The 23,137-nt window shown below is 55.3% G+C and overlaps 1 protein-coding gene across 4 annotated transcripts in view; it reads right to left on the minus strand.

Moving 5' to 3' along the window:
* Positions 1 to 17,411, minus strand: part of KANSL1 (KAT8 regulatory NSL complex subunit 1) — a 119,217-nt gene extending 101,806 nt beyond the window's left edge. For 2 of the 4 annotated variants that reach the window (XM_068166430.1, XM_068166428.1), the window contains exons 1-2: positions 17,359 to 17,411; positions 16,863 to 17,015 (exon numbers count right to left, since the gene is read on the minus strand). The gene's annotated coding sequence lies outside the window, so the exon portion shown is untranslated. Of the gene's footprint in view, positions 1 to 8,041; positions 8,498 to 16,862; positions 17,016 to 17,358 lie in introns of those variants that run through there. The other 2 variants (XM_068166426.1, XM_068166427.1) reach the window with 2 other exon arrangements.
* Between the last annotated feature and the right edge of the window lie 5,726 nt (positions 17,412 to 23,137).

Here is a 23,137-nt window from a genome sequence, read left to right on the forward strand (position 1 = left end):
ACCACTGGAACAGGCTGCCCAGGGAGGTGGTTGAGCCCCCATCCCAGGAGCCGTTTCAAAGAGGCAGAGGTATGGTGCTGAGGGACATGCTTGAACATCAGACTTGGTGGAGTTAGAGAATGGTTGAACTTGATCTTCCAAGTCTTTTCCAACCCAAACCACTCTATGACTCTATGACCTGAACACCTGTTCCAGTCTCATGAAGGCCTCTCTATGCCTTCCCACCAGCAAGTCTCCCCACAGACAAGAGTCCCTGCCACAGTCACCCTTCTCAGGCCACTGAGCCTTCAGCTGCCTCCAATTTGATGCCTCCCAGCAGCACACAGTGACACACATCTACCCTGCACATTTCTATTCCCTGAATTACAGTTTAAACCCTTGACCCTGCATCCCAAATTCCTGCACACACAGTCTAGTTTCATCAGGTGCCAAACCACACCAGGACTGCTCTTTATAGCTGCCATGAGGCCTCCTTACTCCCCCAGCTCTCCTCCTCTGAGGCACTTGCCCGAACCCACCTGGGTGCATTCATCCCCCTTGCACAGTGAGATGAAGGCAGAAGAGGTTATGGGTGGTCACAGAGAGACTTCAGTTCAGGTGTGAAGGACAAACAACCTGTGTTAAATGCAAGCCTCCCTCTAACTGATAACACAACCACCTGCAAGCCCCTTCACCTCCAAAGCTCTGTCCTACCCATCATACAGGTTTTGCAGAGGACAAGTACATGAAGGTGCTGTTGCATTAGAGGCATTAAAGGCAAAGCTACCATGAGGGAAGGGAACAGTGTACCAATTCCCCCCACTTCCCCTCTCCTCCCCCACTACAAATCCAGAATGCAGCCAACACTCTTGAGTTTGCATGGTTAGAAGTATCCTTTAGAGGAAAAAAGCACAACACACAAAAACCCAACCAAACAAGCACGCCAACAAAAAGCCCAACCCCCCCCCAGAAAAAAGAACCCCAGGCTTGCTAGAATAAAACCCTTCTGCACTTCATTTTGCAACTCAAATACATCAGACATACTTCCAACCTCAGATGAGCAACTTAGAATGCAGGGAACTCAGACAAGCTTACACCCTCACCCCTAGAAACATTTCCCACATCAAAAAACATACAGCTACCAAAAGTTCCACCTATGATGCATAACAGATCCTCTCCATACCTTTTGTTATCCCCCTTTAATATTTCATAGTTGGGAGACAGCTGTTCACCAATTTGCAGAGAGATTTACCGAAGCAACTCTCCAAACTGCCATTAAGGCAACGTTAACAGGCAAGGACAGGACGATAAACTTATTGATAAGCCACTTATCACATGCAGCTTGGCAGGCTGAGCACTCCTAATGACCTACATTTGGGCAAGAGGGTGGATTTTTTTAATATCAATGAAAAAAAAAAGGTTAAGGAGATAAATAAAGCCCACAGATTCTTACAGTGCATACAACAAGCACCTTGTGCACACATTAACTCCACAGACTCACACCTAATCTGGCTGGGAAAAAAAGCAAGGATTTCAATATTAAGAACATGCCAGGGAATGGTTTGTATCTGGCTGGAACAAATACAGAGATTAATGAGCTCTGCTTTTACAGCCTTTGTTTCTCACCAGAAGCCCTCAAAATTAAAATAAAAGCTGTTTCCACTTGCTGGGACACAGAGCCATAGAATGGTTTGGGGTGGAAGGGACAGGATCACTAAGACTGGAAGAGACCTCAAAGATCATCGAGTCCAAGCTGTCACCACAGACCTCATGACTAGACCATGGCTAGACCACTAGATCAGTAAGGGTGGAAAAGACCTCAGAGATCATCAAGTCCAAGCCATCACCCAGCACCTCCTGACTAACCCATGGCTCCAAGTGCCACATCCAATCCCCTCTTGAACACCTCCAGGGATGGGGACTCCACCACCTCCCTGGGCAGCACATTCCAATGACTCCCTCAGTGAAGAACTTTCTCCTCACCTCCAGCCTAAACTTCCCCTGCCACAGCTTGAGACTGTGTCCTCTTGTTCTGGTGCTGGTTGCCTGGGAGAAGAGACCAACCCCCACCTGGCTACAACCTCCCTTCAGGTAGCTGTAGAGGGCAATGAGGTCACCCCTGAGCCTCCTCTTCTCCAGGCTAAGCAACCCCAGCTCCCTCAGCCTCTCCTCACAGGGCTGTGCTCAAGGCCTCTCCCCAGCCTTGTTGCCCTTCTCTGGACACCTTCAAGTCTCTCAATGTCCTTCTTAAGCTGAGGGGCCCAGAACTGGACACAGGACTCAAGGTGCAGCCTAACCAATGCAGAGTCCAGGGGCACAATGACTTCCCTGCTCCTGAAGATCTTGAAGATCATCCAGTTCCAACCTCCCTGCCATGGGCAGGGTGCCTCCCACTAGCCCAGGTTGCTCAAGGCCTCATCCAGCCTGGCCTTGAACACCTCCAGGGAGGGAGCATCCACAACCTCCCTGAGCAACCTATTCCAGGGTCTCCCCACCCTCACTGTCAAGAATTCTTCCTAACCTTCAGTCTAAATCTACCCTCCTCAAGCTTCAATCCACTCCTCCTCATCCTATATGAGCTGACTTTTAGTCAGCTCTCAACAGCAACACGAAGCCTCCTTCTTTGACAACAATTTTCCTTTATGCCTCTTAATTCTCCCTGGATATAAAACCAATCAATTGCACAATCAGAGGAGGTTTTATCAATACCATGTCAGAAAGAAAAACAAAAGCCACCAAGTAAGATTAACTGTCACTTCCCTAATCAAGAGCTTGGCAATCTGAATGATCACAAATGCCTTCACGTGGAAAATGAAGTGGCTGGAGATGAAAAGTACACACTGCTGTTCAAGTCAGTCTTGAGGGGGAAACAAAAAACAGTTGCTGTTTACAGTAAAACACAAAGAAATGTGGCTTAAACCCCCATGAAGGGTCATTTGCACAAAGCAGCAGTCTGACAGATACAGAAGTTTAACCAAAAAAAAAGGAAGAAAAGCTTTAATTGTGAAATCTGGGTCTCCCCCCATCCAGTATCAGAGAGATTTTGTTTTTCTTTCACATAATCTGGGCAAGCTGCCCAGGAAATATGAAAACCTGAACTCAGGGAGCAAGTCAAACAAAAAAACAGGATTGCCTTTTAATTTTCAAGACACATTTTCATTCACTAGGTGCAGCCACACCAACCTTTGCTCCAAAGCACAGAACTGCTAGCAAAACTTTTCAAGTCCTCCCACCCTGGAAACAGCATCACCTCAACACTGCAGAATTTAAACCAAGGCAGGGACTGTCACTACAAAAAGTCTTTCAGGGTGCCTTGCATTAGCTGGCCTTGTCCTCAAAAGGAAGTAACCCAAGGGTGGTACACAGTTAATCATCCCCCATCACTCGATCCTTCCCCAACCTGCTCACCTCACCCCCAGCTGAGTTCAAACATCTTAATTCTGAGCAGAGCTTGGGACAGCTCTCCAGTTTGCTCAGCTCACTGCAGGTCTCAGCTTTTATTGCTCCTCAGATCGGAGAGGAGAGGGAACAATCCACAAAGACTGCCATGGCAGCAACTAAAACCAAGGTGACATGAACTGCAGGACAGAGATCCTCATTTAATAGAAGGTAATGTTCAATCACACATCACAGGTTCCTTTTTATGGAGCATAATTACAGCCTGAACTCAGTTTGTTGTTTCTCATTTAGTGTAAGGTAATTCCACAGCAACCTTTCCTTTCACATCCTCTGTTGCTGCAGACCTCGACAGGAAGTTGTGAAGACTGCAGAGAGGAGCCCTCACGTCTGACAGGGCTGAAAATGTGCAACCTTTATGTCCATCTTGTACCTCTGCCTCTGAGGCCCAAAGCAGATCCCAGTCCAGATGGATGTATTTCAATTCAACTTGCTTTAAAAGACTTTTTTTTCCCCCCCAAACACTTGTCTGCAAACTTAAACCACCAAATCTGCAAAAAAAGGGGGGGAAAAAAACTAACTCAGGACTGATGACTGTGCAGCCTGTTCAGGCTGACAGCTACTCCCATTTCCTCTCTTCAGATGCAATTTTGTTATCCTTTTTCCCCCTCATTTTATTAGATAAACAGCATGGTATCATCACTACATTCAGATACTGTGCTGTCAAAACTCTGTCCTCCAGAATTAAGTCTCCCCAGCTATTAGCATATCCCATTTCGCCGTTTTGTCTCCGGCTCCAAACCGAGCTCTCCTCTGGCAATCATCCCCTGACAGCAGCTCAAGGCAAGGGGAGATACGTCCTGATTTTCTAACTTTCTTTGAAACCTGAACAGGAACCTCATCCAAACTAGCCTCTTCCAAAAAACACAGCTCTGAACTCAGGCCACGAGCAGGGCTTAATGGAATTATGTTTACTCAAGGCCTGCAGCACCAGGACTCTTTTGCTCCTCTCAAGTATGACAACTCCTGGCCCAGCTGAGAAAAAACAGAAAGCCTCTCTTCTAATTTAAACAGTTTGGTACAGAAAAACTGCATCCCTGAGGAGGCAGCTAAACAGCTCTTCTTCACAAGGAAGGGTTCCCAAAGGCAGCAGCACACCGGGGGCTTTGCTGCTCCTGGTTCCAGACGGACATTGTATTCCTGGAAGTTAGGAGCAGGGCCATGGTATTGATAAAGCGCAGCAACGGAAAGGGTGCTCCTCAGATCACCTGCTGCTCTGGCTGCCCCACTGCTCAGAGGCGCCTGTCAACCAAGCCATCAGAACTTTGGAGGGAGGCATACCCACAGAACTTACTTCTTGCTTGGGCTGAGCGGCGTGGGATCCACCCAAGAGACTTCTGCTGAATGAAACTCCCCCTTAGCTGGAAGTTTCCCCACCTGGCTCCCAGAGAGTCCAGTAACAAAACCCACACAAAACCAATGCAAAAGGAGCTGGGGATGAGCAGAGACATCACTGAGCAAGAGGTTATCAGCAACCTACTCAAAAATTAGCTCCAGAAAAGGCACATTATATGGAAGGAAGGGGGGAGGTGGGGGGGAGGGCTAGCTCAGAAACCAAGATATGAGCCCCTCACATACTGTCCCCTACCCAAGCTTTATCTTTCCCCTGCCTTGCTATGGCCTAAGCAGTCCTCAGGCCTTACATTTACTTCACTATACATTAAGTCGTCTCCTCCCTGGAAAGGTCTTTCTAGGTTCCTAGGGACATGCACCACTTGCTGCCTGAGCAGAGAAAGGGTGGAGTACACAAACTCCAGAGAGAGTCTTTGTTCGGAGGGTTCATTAGATAATGGCAGTTGGGTTGACAAAAACACAGTTATAAACAGGGCAAAAGGAAGTGACTTTGGTCAAACAACTGCTCAGTTTTCACGCCTGACTTGGGTGATGTCAGAATTTCACCAGCTCTCCAGTTACCAGATGATCACTGAGAGCAAATGAGACTCAAATACAGCATTAAAAAAAACGGGGGGGGGAAGAGTGAGGGTGAAAAAAAAAAGCAGCCTAAGAGAAGCAGCCAGCCACATCTGCCTGGTCATCTGCTGCTTTATCACCTCAGAAGAGGGAACACAAGTCATCCTCGTTGCTAAATCATTACAAATCAGCTATAACAGTATCACAACCAAGTTCCACAATTAACTGCTCCTGCAGCATATCAATCCATTAAGCCCTCCACAGCTGTGCTACCTTGGCAGTGTGGCTAAAAAAGGGGGTAAAGGAAAAAAAAACACCACCAAAAAACCCAACACAATCAACCAAACACACAAAAAAAAACCCAACAGAAAACAACAGCCCAACCCTCCCGCGCCAAAAGCACAGCCGCCCATAGCTCGCCTCCGACGGCGGCCGGCAGCAGCCGCCTGGGGAAGGAGGAGCAAGCTCCCCCGGATCCCGGTCCCGTCGGTGGGGTGGGGAGTTCCCCGGCTTTGCCTTTCTGGCCTCCTCGGTTGACTCTGCGTCATCTTACCCCCCCCCCAACCCCCCCACCTCGCAGATTTAAAAGGCTGCTGACTTCTCAATTAAAAGAAACCATCTCCTCAGATCGAGCGGCGTCGCCCCCCGGCACCGTCGCCCCCCCGGCACCGGAACGCAAAACCCAAGAGGGGCTAAGGCTGAGGCGGGCGGGGTGGGAGCGGGGGGGATAGAGCACCAGAGGCTCCTTCCACGAAAACAAAGGCTATAAAAAGGACAAATACGGTTTTAAAGAGAAAACACTCACACACAAACGGCTCCCTGGGCTCCTAACTACGGCGGAGGTTTAGTCACACACACACAGACACGTAACACCTCAGCCGGCCCCCCCAAAGCCTTTCATAGCCCTGGCGTCAGCGGGACCGTGCCACGGCTGAAGTAACTCTGCTCCTGACTTTCCTTACCTCTGAGCAACGGCAATTATTAGCTCATTAATTCTTTTTTTTTTTTTAATCTTTTTTTTTTTCCCCATTTTTTTTAACCTCCCCTTTTATTTTTTAGAGGGCCCAAATCACACCGTAACACAAAACACATCAACATGATGTAACCGCGGCGGCACACGGGCATGGCCCCAAAAAGCAGTTTAAAATATAACGGGCGGTCAAAAAACAAATTAAAAAGAAAACAAAAAAAAGGGGAAAAAAAAAAAAAAAGGAAAAAGAGAAAAGAAAAAAGGAGGAAAAAGGAAAAGAAAATAAAAGCAAAGCAAAAATAAAGCCACCACACAACACAACCAACCCTGCAGTTCCTCCCATATCCTGACCGGTTCCATGGAAAACTACAGTTTGTCATCCAAGTCCATTTTACATAACAGGCAACAGCATCTCTACGGTGCCTGCCTTTTGATCCACCTGTACCCAAATTTAGCGGGCAGAGAGGTGACACCTCGGCCTGAAGGAGGCTCGGCTCTGGGTACAAAATAAACCCAGCTTCCAATAAATTTGCTCGCTGTGTTTCCTCCCCCCCCCCTCCTTTTTTTTTCCCCCTACATGAAAACCCTCCCTCCTCTTCTTCTTCCTCCCCCCCCCCCCTCCCTCCCCGCCTCTTTCCCCCATTTAAACCCAAAAGGATGGAAATTTCGTCTCTAATCAAGCACTGGAAGATGCTAATCCCGTGATGGAAGTAAACACACGTAGGGATCAGGGGAAGGCGTTCCAGGGAGCCGCCGCTCCTTCCAGCCTGTTGGGAGGAAAATAATCCTGGATCGGCTGGGCCGGCTCAGAAGAGAAAAATGCAGCCGAGAATAAGCGAGCGGGAAGTAGGGGAAAAAGGCAAGAAAAATACAAGAAAATGGTTTAGCAGCAGGGGGAAAAAGCCACACTTGAAGGAAAAAAAAAACCAAAAAATATAATAATAAGGCTTTTGTACAGCCCGAGAGAAGAGGAAAAGCAAAAGCACCGTGACACAGGCAGGGCTGCCGCCCGCAGACACCGGTGACAGCAGCGGGAGCCCCCCGGGATCAGCGGAGAGCGCTACCTGCCTGCTCTGCAGGCGGCCGGGGGCCGGCAGCGCTGCTCCCCTCCCGCGCTGGGCGAGAGTGAGGTTATGCAATTTGATTTCATTCTTTTTTTGCTGTTTACTTTTAAAACTTCGCTTGTGCCCCCCCCCCGGCCCCATCCCCCTGCAGGTTAGGGAATGGTGATCTCCACCCCCCCACCCCCCAGAGCCGCCCCGCTCCTTTCCCTCCCCCGGGGGGACCGGGGCCGGGCTCCGCCGCCGCGGGGCCGCCGGCCACGTGAAGGGCCCCGACCCGGCCCGGAGGCGCCCGGGTGGGCGGCGGGGTCCCGGCGGGCCGGGGCTTTCAATTTAAAGTGGCGCCATCCCCACCCCCACCCTGCCCGAGGGAGCCGCAGCACCGGGGGCGGCGGGGGGGGGGGAGAAGGAGAGCGGGCCGGCGGGTTAGCCCGCCCCCGGTCTCCCCGCCACGACCCCCGCACTTTCCCCAGCACCGGGCAGGGAGAGGAGGGGGGCGGCAGGGGGGGTGACGGGCAGCCGCCTCCCGCCGGGCACAGAAGTTGGGGCGCGGCGGCGGCCGCCCCGCAGCGGGGCCCGGCGGGGCGCGGCGGCGCTAACAAAGGGGCGGCGGGGGAGGCGCGGGGCGGCGGGCGCGGAGCGGCGCGGGGCGAGCGGCACCTACCACGTGACGAGCGGCGAGCGCGGTCCGGGCGGGCTCGACCCCCCACAAAATGGGCGCAGTTTGCAAACAAACCCCGGCCGAGGGGCAGCCGCGGTGCCGCAACCGGGGCGGACGCCGCCAACCCCGGCCGCAGCCCCGGCGCCCCCCCCGCCCGCTCGGGCCCGCCCCGGCGGCAGGGGGGATGGGCTCGCCCGTCTTCCTCGGCGGGTGCAGAGCGGCGGCCGCGGTCCGGGATGGGGCGGACGGGCGGCGGGGTCGAGGGTGTTGTGGTAGGGGGGTGGGGGGGGAGCGGGGCCCCCCCACCCCCGGCTCGGAGCGCTGGGCGGCGGCGGCGGGGCGGGCCCGGCGAGCGGCGGGGCGCGGCGGAGCGGGCGCTGCGGTGCTTTTCTTCTCCCCCCGCTCCCCCCCGCTCCGGGCGAGCGCGGCGGCGGCGCGGCTCGGAAAATGGCGGCCGGGCTCCTTCTCTGCCCTCCCCCTCCCGTCAGCCGGAGAATGCACCGGGGGGGGGTGGGGGGGGGAGGAGGAGGGGGGAGGACGCCGCAGCGCCCCCGCTGGCGGCCGCGCGCACCGCGCCCTCCGCCCGCCCGCAGCCAGGGGGCCCCGCAGAGCTCCTGCCGCCGCCGCGCCGCAGCGCTGGGCGCCCGCCGCGCGGAGGAGCTGCAGTGCGGGAGGGGCCGAGGCCATGAGGGGAGGAGGGAACCGGGGAGCGGCATGGGGGAAAAGGAGGCGGGGAGAACGGAAGGAAGGCCGGGGGCGGGGCGGACCCGCCGCCTATTGTCCGTCCGCCGCGTATGCCGCTGCGGGTGGCTGCTTTCCTACCGCCGCCCGCGAGGGGGCGCCCGCTCCGGGGCGCGCAGGCACGCTCGGGCCCGCCGCCCGTCTGGGTTCCGCAGGGCCGCGCGGCGCATGCCGGGAGGTGTAGTCCTGGCGCCGCTCCCGTCCCGCCGCGGCGCCGCCCCGGGCCCGGCCCAGCCGCGCAGGGCCGCGGGGAGGCCGGGCGCGCTCCCTCCAGAGGCGCTCGCTGTGGCCAGCATTTCCCCTCGGAACGCTCAGCACTTCTTCCATCCGAAGTCTATTCCCTGCAGATAAAGTTTTCCCGGTCTAAGTGGCTTCCCCTCAGAACAACACGCCTCTCGTTTCCAGCTCCAGCTGCACCCCTGGCTCCGGAACACCTGAAGCCAGCACAGGGCCCGGAGGCATCACGGCAAACAGAGCCCTGGCCCGGGCTGCCCCATCTCCTGCCACATCAACCCCCTCAAGGGTTCCTACACAGGAGGCTGTGTGCTCCCACAGCTCTGCCACCCCTGATGCAAAACCCAGGCGCTTCAGGAAAGGGCAGGAGAGGCTGGGAGCCGCAGGAGCAGGAGCCGCGGCCCGGCAGGAGCAGGAGCCGCGGCCCGGCAGGAGCAGGAGCCGCGGCCCGGCAGGAGCAGGAGCCGCGGCCCGGCAGGAGCAGGAGCCGCGGCCCGGCAGGAGCAGGAGCCGCGGCCCGGCAGGAGCAGGAGCCGCGGCCCGGCAGGAGCAGGAGCCGCGGCCCGGCAGGAGCAGGAGCCGCGGCCCGGCAGGAGCAGGAGCCGCGGCCCGGCAGGAGCAGGAGCCGCGGCCCGGCAGGAGCAGGAGCCGCGGCCCGGCAGGAGCAGGAGCCGCGGCCCGGCAGGAGCAGGAGCCGCGGCCCGGCAGGAGCAGGAGCCGCGGCCCGGCAGGAGCAGGAGCCGCGGCCCGGCAGGAGCAGGAGCCGCGGCCCGGCAGGAGCAGGAGCCGCGGCCCGGCAGGAGCAGGAGCCGCGGCCCGGCAGGAGCAGGAGCCGCGGCCCGGCAGGAGCACGACCCGCGGCCCACCACGAGGATACTTTCTCCCCCTCCTCAAAAACTCCATCTCACCACAGGCACCAGACACACCATGAGGCAGCAGATCAGGCAAGATTAGTTTGGGACTGCAGAGACCATTTCACCTCTTTGACCTTCAGCTTTGCTATTTGCATGAGGGCAATGCCTACACATCCTCCAGCAGAGCTGGGGCCACGCGTCCACGCTCACCTGCCACGCGTGGGGTGCCACCAAACCTCTTGGCATCACTGCCAGGCAAAGGCACTGCCCGCTCAGGGAGGTCGATTCTAAAGTGATTGCCCTTTCAGCCAGCAAACTACTTCCCCCTCTCCAAAGCTGTGCTGCCTCTACAGTAGGAATGCAGTTATGCCAACGAAAAAGAGCTTTAGACCATCAGCTGTCTGCAAAGGGGGGGAAAAGCCACCCCCACAGCACTGCCTGCTGCGATACACTGGCAGTGCTCACCCTAGGGAGTTGGGTTTAGAGCAAAAACAACACAAGGTTGTACTGTCTTGACTGCAGAATTAGGTAAGACCTTTGGATGTTGTTTCCATAGCCAGTGTGAGCAATGCTGATCTGGGTTATGCAGAACAAGCAAGTGAGTTTCTTTCCACAGACACACAAGGGGAAACAAAGCATTTGGAGATAGTCAAGACACTGCTACTGCTCTTCAACAGCCAGCACAGTGCTTAATAAATTGTGGCATGGAGCTGTCGCTACAGCTGGTTTTTTTGGGGTCAGGAAATCCATGAGCAACACATTCAATCATTTCTCCTGAGGGCCTGGCACTCGTGGCCAAAACCACCCCAGAGGCCAGATACCAACTGTGTCTCTGCTGACAACACAAATGCTCCAAATTCAGCTCCTGCTGAAGTGTTTGCCAATAAAAATGTCCAAGTAAGGACAGCAGAGAGCCCACTGCTGGGGTTTTATAGGCTGGCAGAGAGCTGCAGACACCCAGCTCTGCTCCTGTCCCTTGCAGTCACCATCCTCCCCTCCTTGATGATCCCAACACAGCACTCACCCAGCCTCAGCAATTTCATGGAGAACCTTGAAAAATGATTCTAGGGAACCTGAACAGGGCTTTAAGTCAATGATGAACCAATGCCAGGGAAGACATCAGGACAGTGTTGTTATCAGCACAGCCATACCCAGCACAGAACAGGGTCACACAGAATGTATTCTGGTCACAAAGGTAACAGAAAGGCAGCAGCCTCCTACTTTCCCCTGACCTCCTTCTCCCCACCACACTTGGACAGCTCTTCAGGAAGCCAGAACACAGGACCCTGCATAGCCTACATATTATTGTTGTGTCTCTTAGATACATCTAGAATTCACTTCAGCAACACACACATCTCTGCACCAGGAGAGAAGAGGAAGGGCAGTCTGTTGAAGAGGAAGTTTGAGACAAAAATGCCTCTGCAATAAGGTTGCTAATCTTTTGTTCATCCTGCACTGCAGAATTTTCTGGTAAGGGAGGCAAGCCTAACCAAGAGCCAAGATCTCAGGCTTGACAGTCTGGTACAAATCTGGATCTGCCTGCAGCACAGACCCATCTACAGCTTTCATCAGTCAACCTCATCTGGAGATGATGTAGCAAAATGTGCTGTGCAGTCTAAAATGATACAATTCTGACCTCTGCCACATACCTTTTTATAGCCCTTCCAGAACCCACTTCCCATTCAGAAGTGCTGCAACATCTCCTCCAGGTCACCTCACTCCTCCTGCACAGCCACCCGTGCCCATGAGCCCTTCACACAGCTTCATCACCAGCGCTGAGATGCCCCTCGTGAGCAGGAGGAGCTCTCCCCAAAGCAGCCACATCTTTGCAACCTCTAAGCCTTCCTTTGAAGCCACCCTCTTCTGCAAAGCACCAAGAACACAAACCATGGGTTTCAATACATGGTGAGCATCATGTACTCAGCTGCTCATACCTGAGGGTTACCTTGTCTCTACCACACATTCACTGCCTCCACCTGTTCCTCCTCATGACTTGCTTTGATTGTCCCTGCCTCCAGAAATTAAGTCTCCATACAAGCCAATACCCAGCTGTAGAGATAATCAGCAAACAGGCTAGGGCACACAAGGAGGGACTTCTGAGCCTGCAAAGGTGCCAGAGCAGCCTGAGGAATGTCCTGCAGGTAGCAAAGATGATGGCCACTGAAGAACACAGTGATGAGACTTCCTGCAGGCACAACCACCACCTCTGCAGCCTCATTTGCAGCCTCATTAGATATCCTAACAAGAAGTAGCAAACTCAAATGTCAGTGGCCACAGAGGCTTAAGAGTATGCAAAACTGGTCGGGTTCAAAGCTAAATATAGCTAAGCTGTAGCCATCAACTGCAGAGGTGCAGTGATCATTGCTCTTCTGAGAGTCATCTTCGACCTTACAGGAAGGGTCCAGTGACAGTAAGCTCCTTAGCTGTGACAGACAGCACATCCCAGCCAGCTACTCTGAACACACTCACTGAAGAGGAAAAAGAGCAAAGTCCTTAAATGCAGAGTAGAGATACATGAAGGTAAATAGTGCAGAGGCTGGTAGAGCTCAGCAGTCCTGTTACTTCCCTGCCCAGGGAGGTCTCTGTTCTACTAAAGTTGAGTTACATGCCTTGGGGACTTCAAAATCAATGGATTAAGCTTTATATGCTTGATAAACCCAGGAAATTAACCTACCACTCAGTAAAAAAGCCAAGTGATCCACATAAGCAGCACCACTGCTGGTCTGAAAAGCCCCTGGATGATTCAGATCCAGTAATCTGATAGAGATGTTCAGGATTTCATGCTGCTCGTTCTCTTGTTGGAGAGTCTACTCCTTAGACCCATCAGTACCTCTCAGGATCACAGCTCTGCTGTTACCCAGGCTAGGGAGGAAGTTATTTTAATCTGCTGTGAAGTTAAGGAGCATTTGTGATTCTGACACAGTGATCAGCTGTTTCACATCAATTACGGTTTCAACAGCAAAAATGCCTTTATATGGCTCCCAGTGCAAAACATATTCCTGTGGTTTCCATAGGGATGAGAGGCTGGGAATGCCAGGCTTTGGAATGAAGGTAGTAACAAACAAACTTCACCACTGCACTTTTTGAGCCCCTGCCAAAGACATAGGCCTGGTCATGCCAAAAGGCATCCCAATACTCCACACTGTTGCATCAGACTGCTGCATGTGGAACAGAGGAGCCTGGCTTCCCAAAGCCCTGGTGGGAACTCTGTTTGCACCACTTTGGGGAGGAGAGTGAAATACTTTCCAAAGAAGAATGCCAGGCTGAGTACTCACAGTAAACCACCCTGAACTTTTAAACTGTTACTGCAGCTGGGGCCTGATAGCCAGGTTTTATCACCGTGCAGAGGGCCAAGCACCCAAATCTACACTTAGTTGTAAGCTCTCATCATGCAGGTCCCCATCAACTGCCAACAATATTATTGTGTTGGCTTCAACCATCGAAAGCACAGGCATGGAAGTGCACAAGCAGTGCAAGAGCAAGCCTCAGATGCCACCAGTTTAGGTATCTGCTAAAGTAATTAGGGCAATCAGCGTGTTTTGTGCAGAGGACATGACATGATCCCAAACATTTAATGATGTGAGCAGTGAAACACAACAAATAAAGAAGTGACAGTGCAGTTCTGAAAGCTGCATTGCTTCCATTTCAGGTGACAGGTGTTGGAGCATCAGAGAGGAACAGGGGAGGGAACTAGAAAAGGAAAGGAAATGGGATCCTGCACTTACAAGCCAATGTCTTGGGAAAGAATGAGGCACAGACTCATGGAGTATTAGGGGACAACCCTTACAAACCTCAACACTAAAATACCCCTCATGGGCTTTGTATAGTTGCAGCAGAGACATGCCCCACTTGTGCACCCTCTGCTAGGGGCAAGGGTCAGTGTGACAGACAAATAGATTAAGGAGTTTCATTTGCATGAAAAGTTAAAACCCCTGGTTAGGACCTCAGCAACTGCTAACAAGCCTGAGCGTGGCAGCAGCAGTACTGGGCTGAGAGGGAGACTGGCTTGATACCTGCTGCACAACTCATCCCTCCTTCCAACACCACAGTTGGAGAAGTCTTGATGCACCTTCCTTCACCCACAAGCCATGGCCAAAGGCTTACAGAACATCCAGCACAGATTCTACTTGCACTAAACCCTGCTCCTCACACTCCCCATCGTGAGTCAACAGCAAACCCAAGTCCAGCCTCCAGTGACCACCAACACTGGGACATAAAAGCTCTCCCTCTGCCACAAGCAACACTAACACTAGTTTTAAGAGTTCATTCATTCTCACTAAGGTCTCTATTTGATGATTATTTTTTTAAACCCATGGCTTTTGTAAGATCCCCCAACAAGAGAATTCCTGCTGTAGGGCACTGGGAACAATCCCATCACCATTTGGATTCCCAGACTTAGGTAAAAAAATTACAGCTCTATTCCCAACTGCTAATAACTCTGCTTAAACCCCAACTGGAACAGCAGTTTAACCAGGCTGAAGCACAGCCTCATACCCTGGTTATTGAACATTTACTCTTCTGGGCATGCTCAAGAGTCGTGGAGCAGCCTGAGATCAGAGCTGTGCCCTGAGAGCTTCTCTTCCAGAGATAACAAAATCTCCAAGCCTCTGGGCCCTGAGTTTTGAGGCTTCGCACAAATTTCTCAGTCCTGGCCAAATCCACCTGCCTCCAAACCCTCAGCAACACAGGCAGGGATCAGAGGTCATATATGGGTGGAAAAAGTCAAGTCCCTGCACCCTCTCCTTACTAAGGACACTTCCCATGACCAGCCTAGCACGGGAGACTCAGTGCCCAGATGGCCACAGGGAAATCCGAAGAAGAAGAAAGCAGCAAGTTCCCTTCTTTCTGTGAGCACCCCAAAGCATGCAGAGCTCTGGAGCAGCACAGTCTGCAGGTCTGTGCCTGCTAGATGTGAAAGACCAGGAAGAGCTTCCTGATCTTCTGCTCCCTCCTCTGAGGAGCGGCAGGTAAAGAGCTTTATAACACTCAAGGGCTCCAAAGGAGTTGCTCTCGTCTCCAGTGAAAACTGTGACAACAATATCAGGTGCTGGAGTTGGAGCACAAGTCAGGGATACAGACACAAGAGGCCTCAAATACATGCCAATCCGAGGTTTAAAGCATCTGGCACAGGAGCAGATGACACACTCCTGCACTCAAAGAACCCCAAGGTCCAACTCCAGCCTCAGGCAGGAGGTGAACGCCTCCAAGCAGAGACGTCGAGCGGACGTGACGGCCTGACACGACCACAGCCTGCACACCCTCCTGCACCTTCCAGCAGCCCTAGGTGTGACCTGCTGCCACAGGCACAGCTCCTTCCCCTCAGCTCCTGCCAGCTCATGGGAAGCAGCAAGGCCCTGACGTTATCCTCCCACGTGCCCATCCCCAGCCCGCTGGGCTGGAGGAAGCAGGTGCCTCCTTCTCTCCCTTCCCAAACCCAGAGCTGGAGCTCTCCCTCTCCAGAGGCCAGGCTGCACAGCACAGGCTCTACCTGCAGCTTTCCCAGGCATCAACACGAAGCTGACACCATTTCTCCATTTCACAATGGCTTAAGTGCTCTTGAATTCTACTCCTTCACTCCTCCAAGCTTGCCAGGCTGAAGCACAAGGCCAGCGAACAGGAACATTCTGTCACAGACCAACGCCACTGTCACCTGCTGCAGCCCCTTGTTAGTTGGGAAGTGCTGAAACCACAGGGCTGACAGCACCCTGGGGTGACACAGGGACCCACACAGGAGCCAAGCTCCACACAGCTTCTAATGCCCCATTTAGCCAATGCATCAGTGTATGGCACCTGAGAAATAAGGACCAGTTCCCAGAGCAGCTCTCTGCTGACTTCCTACCCAGCTTCAGCAAGAGCTGTAAGCAGAAACCTCCAAGGAGTTCTGTGATAACCTCCCAAACAGGGCCTTTGAGCTCCTTTTTTAAAGCCCCCATAACAACTCACAGTTGTTACATGTGGAAAGAGTAAGAGCCTTCACTCTGCTGGTAGCCAGCTGGAGATCAGACACCAGAGCAGCTTCGTCTAAGGTCAGTGTGAAAGAACTGAGTCAAGATTTTTGGTTACAAGAGAATTTGTCTAAATTCAGCCTCCCTAACTGGCCTGAAGTCAGGCTGCTTTGGCTTGAAGATTTATCAAGAGAGGAAAAGATTCTTCCCTTCAGCACTTCCCTTTTGCTCTTCTTCAGCTTCACGGAACTGGAACGCTGCACCTAAGTGTTCAGGGCACAATTCTGAACCTGTGGTAACATTACCAAAGGATCACAGGATCAGTAGGGACCACAAGGATCAGCCAGTTCCAACCCCCTGCCATGGGCAGGGACACCCCACACTAGATCAGGCTGGTAAGAGGCAACTTCTCAAACTGAGCATCAGCAAATCCTGGTCACCCTCTGCTCCACAGCCAGAAGCACTACAGCTGCTCACACATGGGGAAGCCAGAGGCACCAAAACCCAGGCTTGGCTTTACCCTGTGAAAGCCAACCACTCTGACAGCTACACACAGAGCTCTCCTGACATGCTAGGCACATATTTAAGCCAGATTATATCAGCAAGTGAAAAGGATCCAACTGATATCCATCTGGGGGTTAAAGATGCACACAATGAGGGCGGGGGGGGTGCAGCAAGTAGATCTTTTGCTGGGCAAGTTGTACCTTGATGTCGTGATGCTGTGGCACACAAGGACAGCGAAGGCCAGGAAATGCACACACACCCTCCCAGGAGGAAGCTACACATCTCTTCACTATGTACAGGCACTGGAAGTGTTTTGGAGAGAAAACACTCTGCACACACAGGGTTAATCCAGGTTTTCTGCCATGCCCCCAGACCTCCCTTCTCAAGCCACACATTCACCACCACACTGCCTGCAGGGCTCCAGGCTCAGCCCACCCCTTCAGAACTGAACCACCGCCTGCAAACAGAACTTGGCCCCCCCGAGCCAGCCGGCGGGGCGGTCCCAAGGCCCGGCCGTGCCAGGCGGCGGAGGGCAGCGCACCATACCTCGGTGGGCATCCTGGCCAGGCCCATCCTCGCCACCTGCGGGGCAGGCGGTCAGCTGCTGCGGGGACGGCCTCCGGATCCTCCCAGCCTCTGCCGACGCCTGGCAGCTCTGCAAGTTTCTGGTTTATTTGAGGGGCTAAGACCATGCAGGACCTAGGGACAGAAAGGGCTGTCAGGCCGGGGCGGGCACAGCCCTGGCACCCCGGGCACCCCGCCCCCCATCAGCCTCCATCCCGCCGCGGGCCGGCCGGCGGCGACGGGGCCCAGCAGCACCCGCAGGCCGGGCGCAGGGCGCAGGGGGCTGCCACCCCCAGAGCCTTCCAGAAGCCCCCCCGGGCCCGGCCTCGCTTCCCCGGGCTAAAATGGAGGCCCGGGGCGGGGGGGGTCCCCGCTCGGCACGGAGCCGGCCCGGCCCGGCCCCCCCGGCGGGGCGGAGCTCTCCCCGGCGCCCCGGGCCCTGCGGCCGGCCCGCACAGAACCCCGGCCCCCGACTCACCGGGCGGCCACGGGAGGAGTCACGGCCGCCGCCGCCCCCCCGCCCCCCGCTCCTCCGGCCCCGCCGCGGCCCGGCCCCCGCAGCCAAGTTGCGGGACGGCAGCGGGGCAGCGGGAAGGGGCGTGTGGGCCGCGCCACTTGGCCTGGTGCGGGGCGGTGGAGGGGGGCGGCGGGGCCCGCTCGGTGCCGGCCCATCCCAGGCCCCCCCTCCGCGCCGCCCCGCACCGGCAGCGCCTCGCCCCGCACCTACCTGCGCCGCTCACCCAGCCTTGAAGTGGGGACCTTCCGCCCTCCCCCGCCCCCATTGGCTGTGCGCGGGGCATGGGCCCGTCCCATTGGCCGCCGGCGCGTCAGTCAGGGCGGAGGGGCGGGGCGGGCGGTGATTGATGCGGAGCCGGGGCTCTGCCCCCTGCCCGGCACCCCCCGCACCCCCCCCCTCGCGCCCCCGGGACCCCCCGCACGGTGCTTTCCTGCCCCCTCCCCTTACTGTCGTCCCCCCACAAGGCCCGGTCCGGCCTGGCCCGGAGGCCCCCGGGCGCTGGGCCGCCTCCCGGGGCAGCCGCGGGTCCGGCCGGGCCGCGGGACCGGCGGGCGGGGGGCGGCGGTGGTCTGGCTGCGGCGGTGGGCTCGGAGGTGAAGAAGGAGTCCAGCGGGCCACGGAGCACGGCTGCCCCGCAGGTGGCACCGGACAGTGAGCCACGGGGGCCACAGGGCGTCCCGTGGGCCACAGGCCACTCGTGAACCACAGGGGATAGAGAGCTCACGTCCCTGGTACCCAGGCTCAGCGGCCACGGGGGGACAGCCAGCCCCCGCCCCACGCGTCTCGCCCAGCCCCTGTCGCACCGATGACACCAGGCTTACATCCCACAGATGGCACCAGGCCTCTGCCCTGCAGGTGGCACAGGGTCCATGTCCCACAGATGGCACCAGGCCTCTGCCCTGCAGGTGGCACAGGGTCCATGTCCCACAGATGGCACCAGGCCCATACCCTGCAGGTGGCACAGGGTCGCTGTCTCTAAGCCCATGTCCCACAGGTGACACAGGGACCAAGCCCACAGCTGACAGCAGGCCCACGTCCCACAGGTAGCACAGGGCCCTTGTCTCACATGTGGCACTGAGCCTGTGTCCCACAGGGGACACATGCTCCCATCCCATGGGTGACAGCAGGGTCCTGTCCCACAGGGGACAGGGGCCCCTGCTCCACGGGTGACACCAGGCTTCCTGGGCCTGCATTGCTGCCCTGTGTCCCCCCCAGGCTGTCCCCGTGGGGCAGACAACCAACACGACCCAGCAGCAGCTCCCTCAAGCCCCTCTTAAGCGACACACTGACGAACTTGGGGACATCTTCAGCGTCACCTTCTCCTGGACAAGGAAAACCTTCCCACTGTTTTCTTCTTCCACCTGCTCACACAGACAGAGGAGCAGAGGTGCTCTTCCTTCAGTGCTTCCACTTGTAGCTTTTATCCCTGTCCTGGGCTGGGCTTTATTCGAACACACATCATAACTCCACATCCTGCAAGCCAAGAGCAGGACAAGCTCCTTCTTTCCTCACTGATGGTCCTTCTGATAAGAGTCCCCTGTTGCCTTTTGGGGCAGCAAAGCTCTGGAGACATTTGAGGTGCTCCACATACACCAATAGCTCATCAGACCTTCTGGTCCTCAGGGCCTCAGTCTCCCAGGATGTCCTCTACCTTCATCAACTATCCCCAACATCTGAGCAAAGCTGAGCTCTGCTGGGTGGAACAAAGGAGGAATGTCCCAGGTCTGGCTCCTTGGCCAAGCCGATCTGTGTCAGCTTCTAGCTGGGATTTCTTGCCCCAATACCTCCTCCCTGAAGTCCAAGTAGGTCCAAGGGACAATGCTGATGGAGGCACCGCTACACCCAGGGGCTTCAGGTGGGATTAGCTGAGCTCTGGTAACTCACCCAGCATAAGGAGGCAGGAGACTTCCTCCTCTGTCAGAAGATGACCAGGCACATGTCACAGACACTTGAGCTCTGCCTCTCCAGCAGCTATTTTCAGTTTTAGGCCCAAAGTGGATTTTTCACCACCACTCCTGGTGCAGGGATGGTGCAGGAGGAACTTCTGGCTGTACTCTACGCAGTGGCCAAGCTTCTCTCTGTTGAAACTGCACAGAGCAACCACACTGACCCTCTCCCCACACAGACACTGTCCTCTGCCTCTCCTTCTCCAGGGAAGGTGGTTTCCACAGGGTGGCTGCAACCAGGCTGTTTTTCCTGGTCACCCAGGAAAAGCCAGGATATGGCCACCTTCTGCTGGAGACTGCAGTGCCAGAGAGCTTTGCTGTGCTCAAAAGCGGGTGCAGATGTGCCCCTGGCCCAGCACAATGAGGCTGAAACACCCTCCAGAAAGTGCCTCTGAGGCAGAAAGTAGCAAACAAATCCTCTTGGCTCCTTGAGCTTGCTCCCAAATGTCCCAGCAACAAAGAATCCCTGTTGTTCCACACACAAGGGGATAGGAACCACTGGATTTTGGAGCAGGAGAAGATCTTTTTTAGCTGATAAAATATCTGCTTGCAAAGCTTGTCAGAGAGGAACCTGTGGCTCCTTTCTGGACGTGGCTTTCTGGGGTGTCTCAACTGATCTGAGTTTTGGAAGTGTTTGGTTTGGATTTGTTTTCCTGATCTGGGAGGTGTTTCTGATGCTTGTTTGCACCATTAGGATATCTGAGAGCCTTCCCATCTTTCCAGGCTGAATAAAATAGAAGAACAGGTCTCAGGTGAGAATGGGTTGGGACATCACCCCGAGAAGGGGTGCAGGACCCCCAGCCCCTGATGGATGGACCAGAAATGCAGCCAGAGCCATGGACAAAACGTGGGCACTGGTGGATGCAGAAGCCAGCAGTGTCCGTGGCTGCTGTGCCACAAGGCTGTGGAGGCAGAGGGGGTGGCCCTGCTGAGCATCTCTCCTGCTGGAGCACTGAGAAACTCAGGGAAGTCCCAGACTGGCCCAGCCCCGGGTGAATGCAACAGTTGGCTCTGCAGAGAGGACAGTCACCCAGCACAGATCCCATGTCGTCCTGCCCTGCCCACTCCCCCATTTCTCACCAGCCTCACACCTCTGTTGCAGCTGCTGCAGCAGTTCCTCAGCTCCCTCACCTGTTCCATTTCCACCTCCATGGGCTGGTGTTCCACCTCTGGGTCTGGTGCTCCACCTCTGGGTCTGGTGCTCCACCTCTGGGTCTGGTGCTTCTGCTCCAAGGCTTTTCTCCATGACTCTGCCTGGCTGGACACGAGGACACAGAGCTTGAGGAGGTGTTTGCTGCCTGGCTCTGGAGCTGTGACCCCAGGGAGTGGGCCGGGCCAGTCCCCTCCTGTTCCTCCTTTCCTTTCTGCCCACCGCTGTGGGATCTCAAAGCAAGGAGCACCTCCCAGGCTTTATACAGCAGCTGGACCCAAACTGAGCAATCAAGAGCTCCACAAATACTGATTTGAAGAGCAGAGACCAAAGCCTCTCTGAGAAAGTGAGAGAGGCTCAGTCTCTATGTTACAAACAATTTTCAAGCCTGCTCCTCCAAGGACCAGGACCAGGAGGAGCTTCCTTCCTCTCAAACCCTGTTCAGCTCCCCATGAGCCAGCGCCTGCACCAGCTCTCGCCTGGAGAAAGCCACTACCTCTGACCGAGGAACCAAAACCAGGGAGGTGATGTCGCAGCCAAGTTCCTGACGAACAACCGGCTGAAGCCTGAGGCACCAATAAGAAGCTTTCGGTGCTCAGAACCCCCCAAAACCTGCGGCAGGTGGAAGCGCCGCGACACTCCCGAGCCCCGCTGCTGGCTGCGCTGCTGTGATTCAGAGGCAGCTTCCAGGTCCCACTGCGTGAAGGCTTCGCCTTTCTCCGGAGGCAGCCGAGGCTCAGCCCACCGGTAACAAAGCTTCGCTTCGCCACTAGGAAGCGTAAGGCTGAACTCAGCCGAGGAGCTGCGAGGGAGACACAGGAAGAGTAACTCAGCTCCGGCTGCCGTGCGGGAAGCTGGGCGGGAAGTCGGCTGCCGAGCGGAGTACTGGAGTGAGGAATGGGTTGGTTTGTGCCACTGTAACAGCCCAGGGGTGAAAGAAACGGGAGGGAAAAGCCGGTGTGGAGACTCGGAGTAGGAAAGGGTTAAATCCAGCGTCATTTGGCTCAACAATCGACTGGATTACACCAACAGAGGAGGCAAAACCTGAACGCTAACAGCTTCCATCCAAGGTGAGTGAATCTGCAGCAAGAGGAATTCCTGCAGAGCCATGAGGCTCAGCCTTCCTGGCGAGCTTCTCCTCCAGGTCTGAAGGTATAAAAGTCACAGAGCGGTTTTGGTTGGAAAAGACCTTTAAGAGCATCGAGTCCAACTGCCTCTAACTCCACCAAGGCTGCTGCTAAGCCATGTCCCTCAGCACCACATCTCTGCCTCTGAAACACCTCCCTGGGGAGCCCGTTGTAGCCTTTGAGAACCTTTTCAGTCAAGAAGGTTCTTCTAATATCTTCTAAACCTACCCTGCTGCAACTTGAGGCCATTCCCTCTCACCCTGCCACTTACTACATGGGAAGAGACCAACCCCCACCTGGCTCCAGCCTCCTTTCAGAGAGCAAAGAGGTCTCTCCTCACTCTCCTCTGCTCCGGGTTAACCAACCCCAGTTCCCTCAGCTGCTCCTCACCAGCTTTGTTCTAGCCAGGTCTGTAACCATTTCCCTGCTGAACCAAAGGCTGCTGCAGCCACAGCACTGAGCTGCCACAGGAGGCAGAACAATAAATCCATCAGTCTGCCGTGCACCTGGGACCTCATTCCCTCTCCTGCCACGCTGCAGGATGGAGGCTGGCGACGAACAGACACGTTTGGAAACCTCAGTGCATGTCGCTGGGGTCAGGGATCCCTCACCCTAAATCCCAGCTCCACTCAGAGCTCGCTCTGCTGAAACCTGCAGCAGATCCACAGGCAGCCCTGGGCTCTCACCAGCTACCAGAGGGCAGAAACCAGCCCCGAGGGATGGCCCTAAACTGCTCCCCAGCGCTGCTGTGCTGACCCCCACCTCCTGCAGGGCAAGTGCCAGCACTGACCCAAAGGACCTGGGGGCTGCTTTCCAAAGGAGTTTCTTTGGATTTTCCACAGCCTTTAAGGAACTGCAAATCTGTTAACAGAAAAGACTTCTTGTCTTTTGTTTTCCCCTTTGGACTGTACAATTCTTGAAATAAGAAGTGAGGAAAAGGACACCCACACCCCACACCCCCAAAAAAAAGAGAGAGGGGGGAAAAAGGACAAGTGACCTTGTTCCACTGCAAACAGAACACACCACACCCACACTTGGCCCTTTGGCCATAGTTTTGTTGTAAGAAAATGCCAGCTCCCCCATCCTTTTCAGGCCCTCACCCTCCTTCTCCCTGCCCCTCTTCCCAGACAGCAACATCTCCCTGCCAGAATGCTGACTCTGGGTTGCTGTAGAAGGTAGAGCAGCAGCCTGCTCTAAATGCCACTGGGAGATTGTTTGGAACAGGGATTAGAAAGAAAAGATCACTTTAAGGTATGGGTGGAGAACTAAAAGCTGTGTCAAACCTCCCAGGGAGCACAAAGAGCCTTGGAACAACCCCAGCTGAACTCAGAGCTCTTCCCTGGGCGTCCACAGTGTTGCTACAATTGTTCCCCCTTTGAGGAGAAGAGAAAATTAGCCTAGGGATTCCCCCGAGCTCTGGTCCCCGTTTGAATGTTTGGTATGGAAAGGAAGAGCAGCAGCTGCCTCCTCCTGGGTTTTGCCTCAAAACATAGGTTGGGAAGCAGAAGGAAGGCAAG

This window comes from Melanerpes formicivorus, unplaced genomic scaffold, assembly GCF_026170545.1.
Source record: "Melanerpes formicivorus ecotype bairdi unplaced genomic scaffold, bMelFor1.0.p_v2 SCAF_100, whole genome shotgun sequence".
In the NCBI taxonomy this organism is placed as follows: domain Eukaryota; kingdom Metazoa; phylum Chordata; class Aves; order Piciformes; family Picidae; genus Melanerpes; species Melanerpes formicivorus.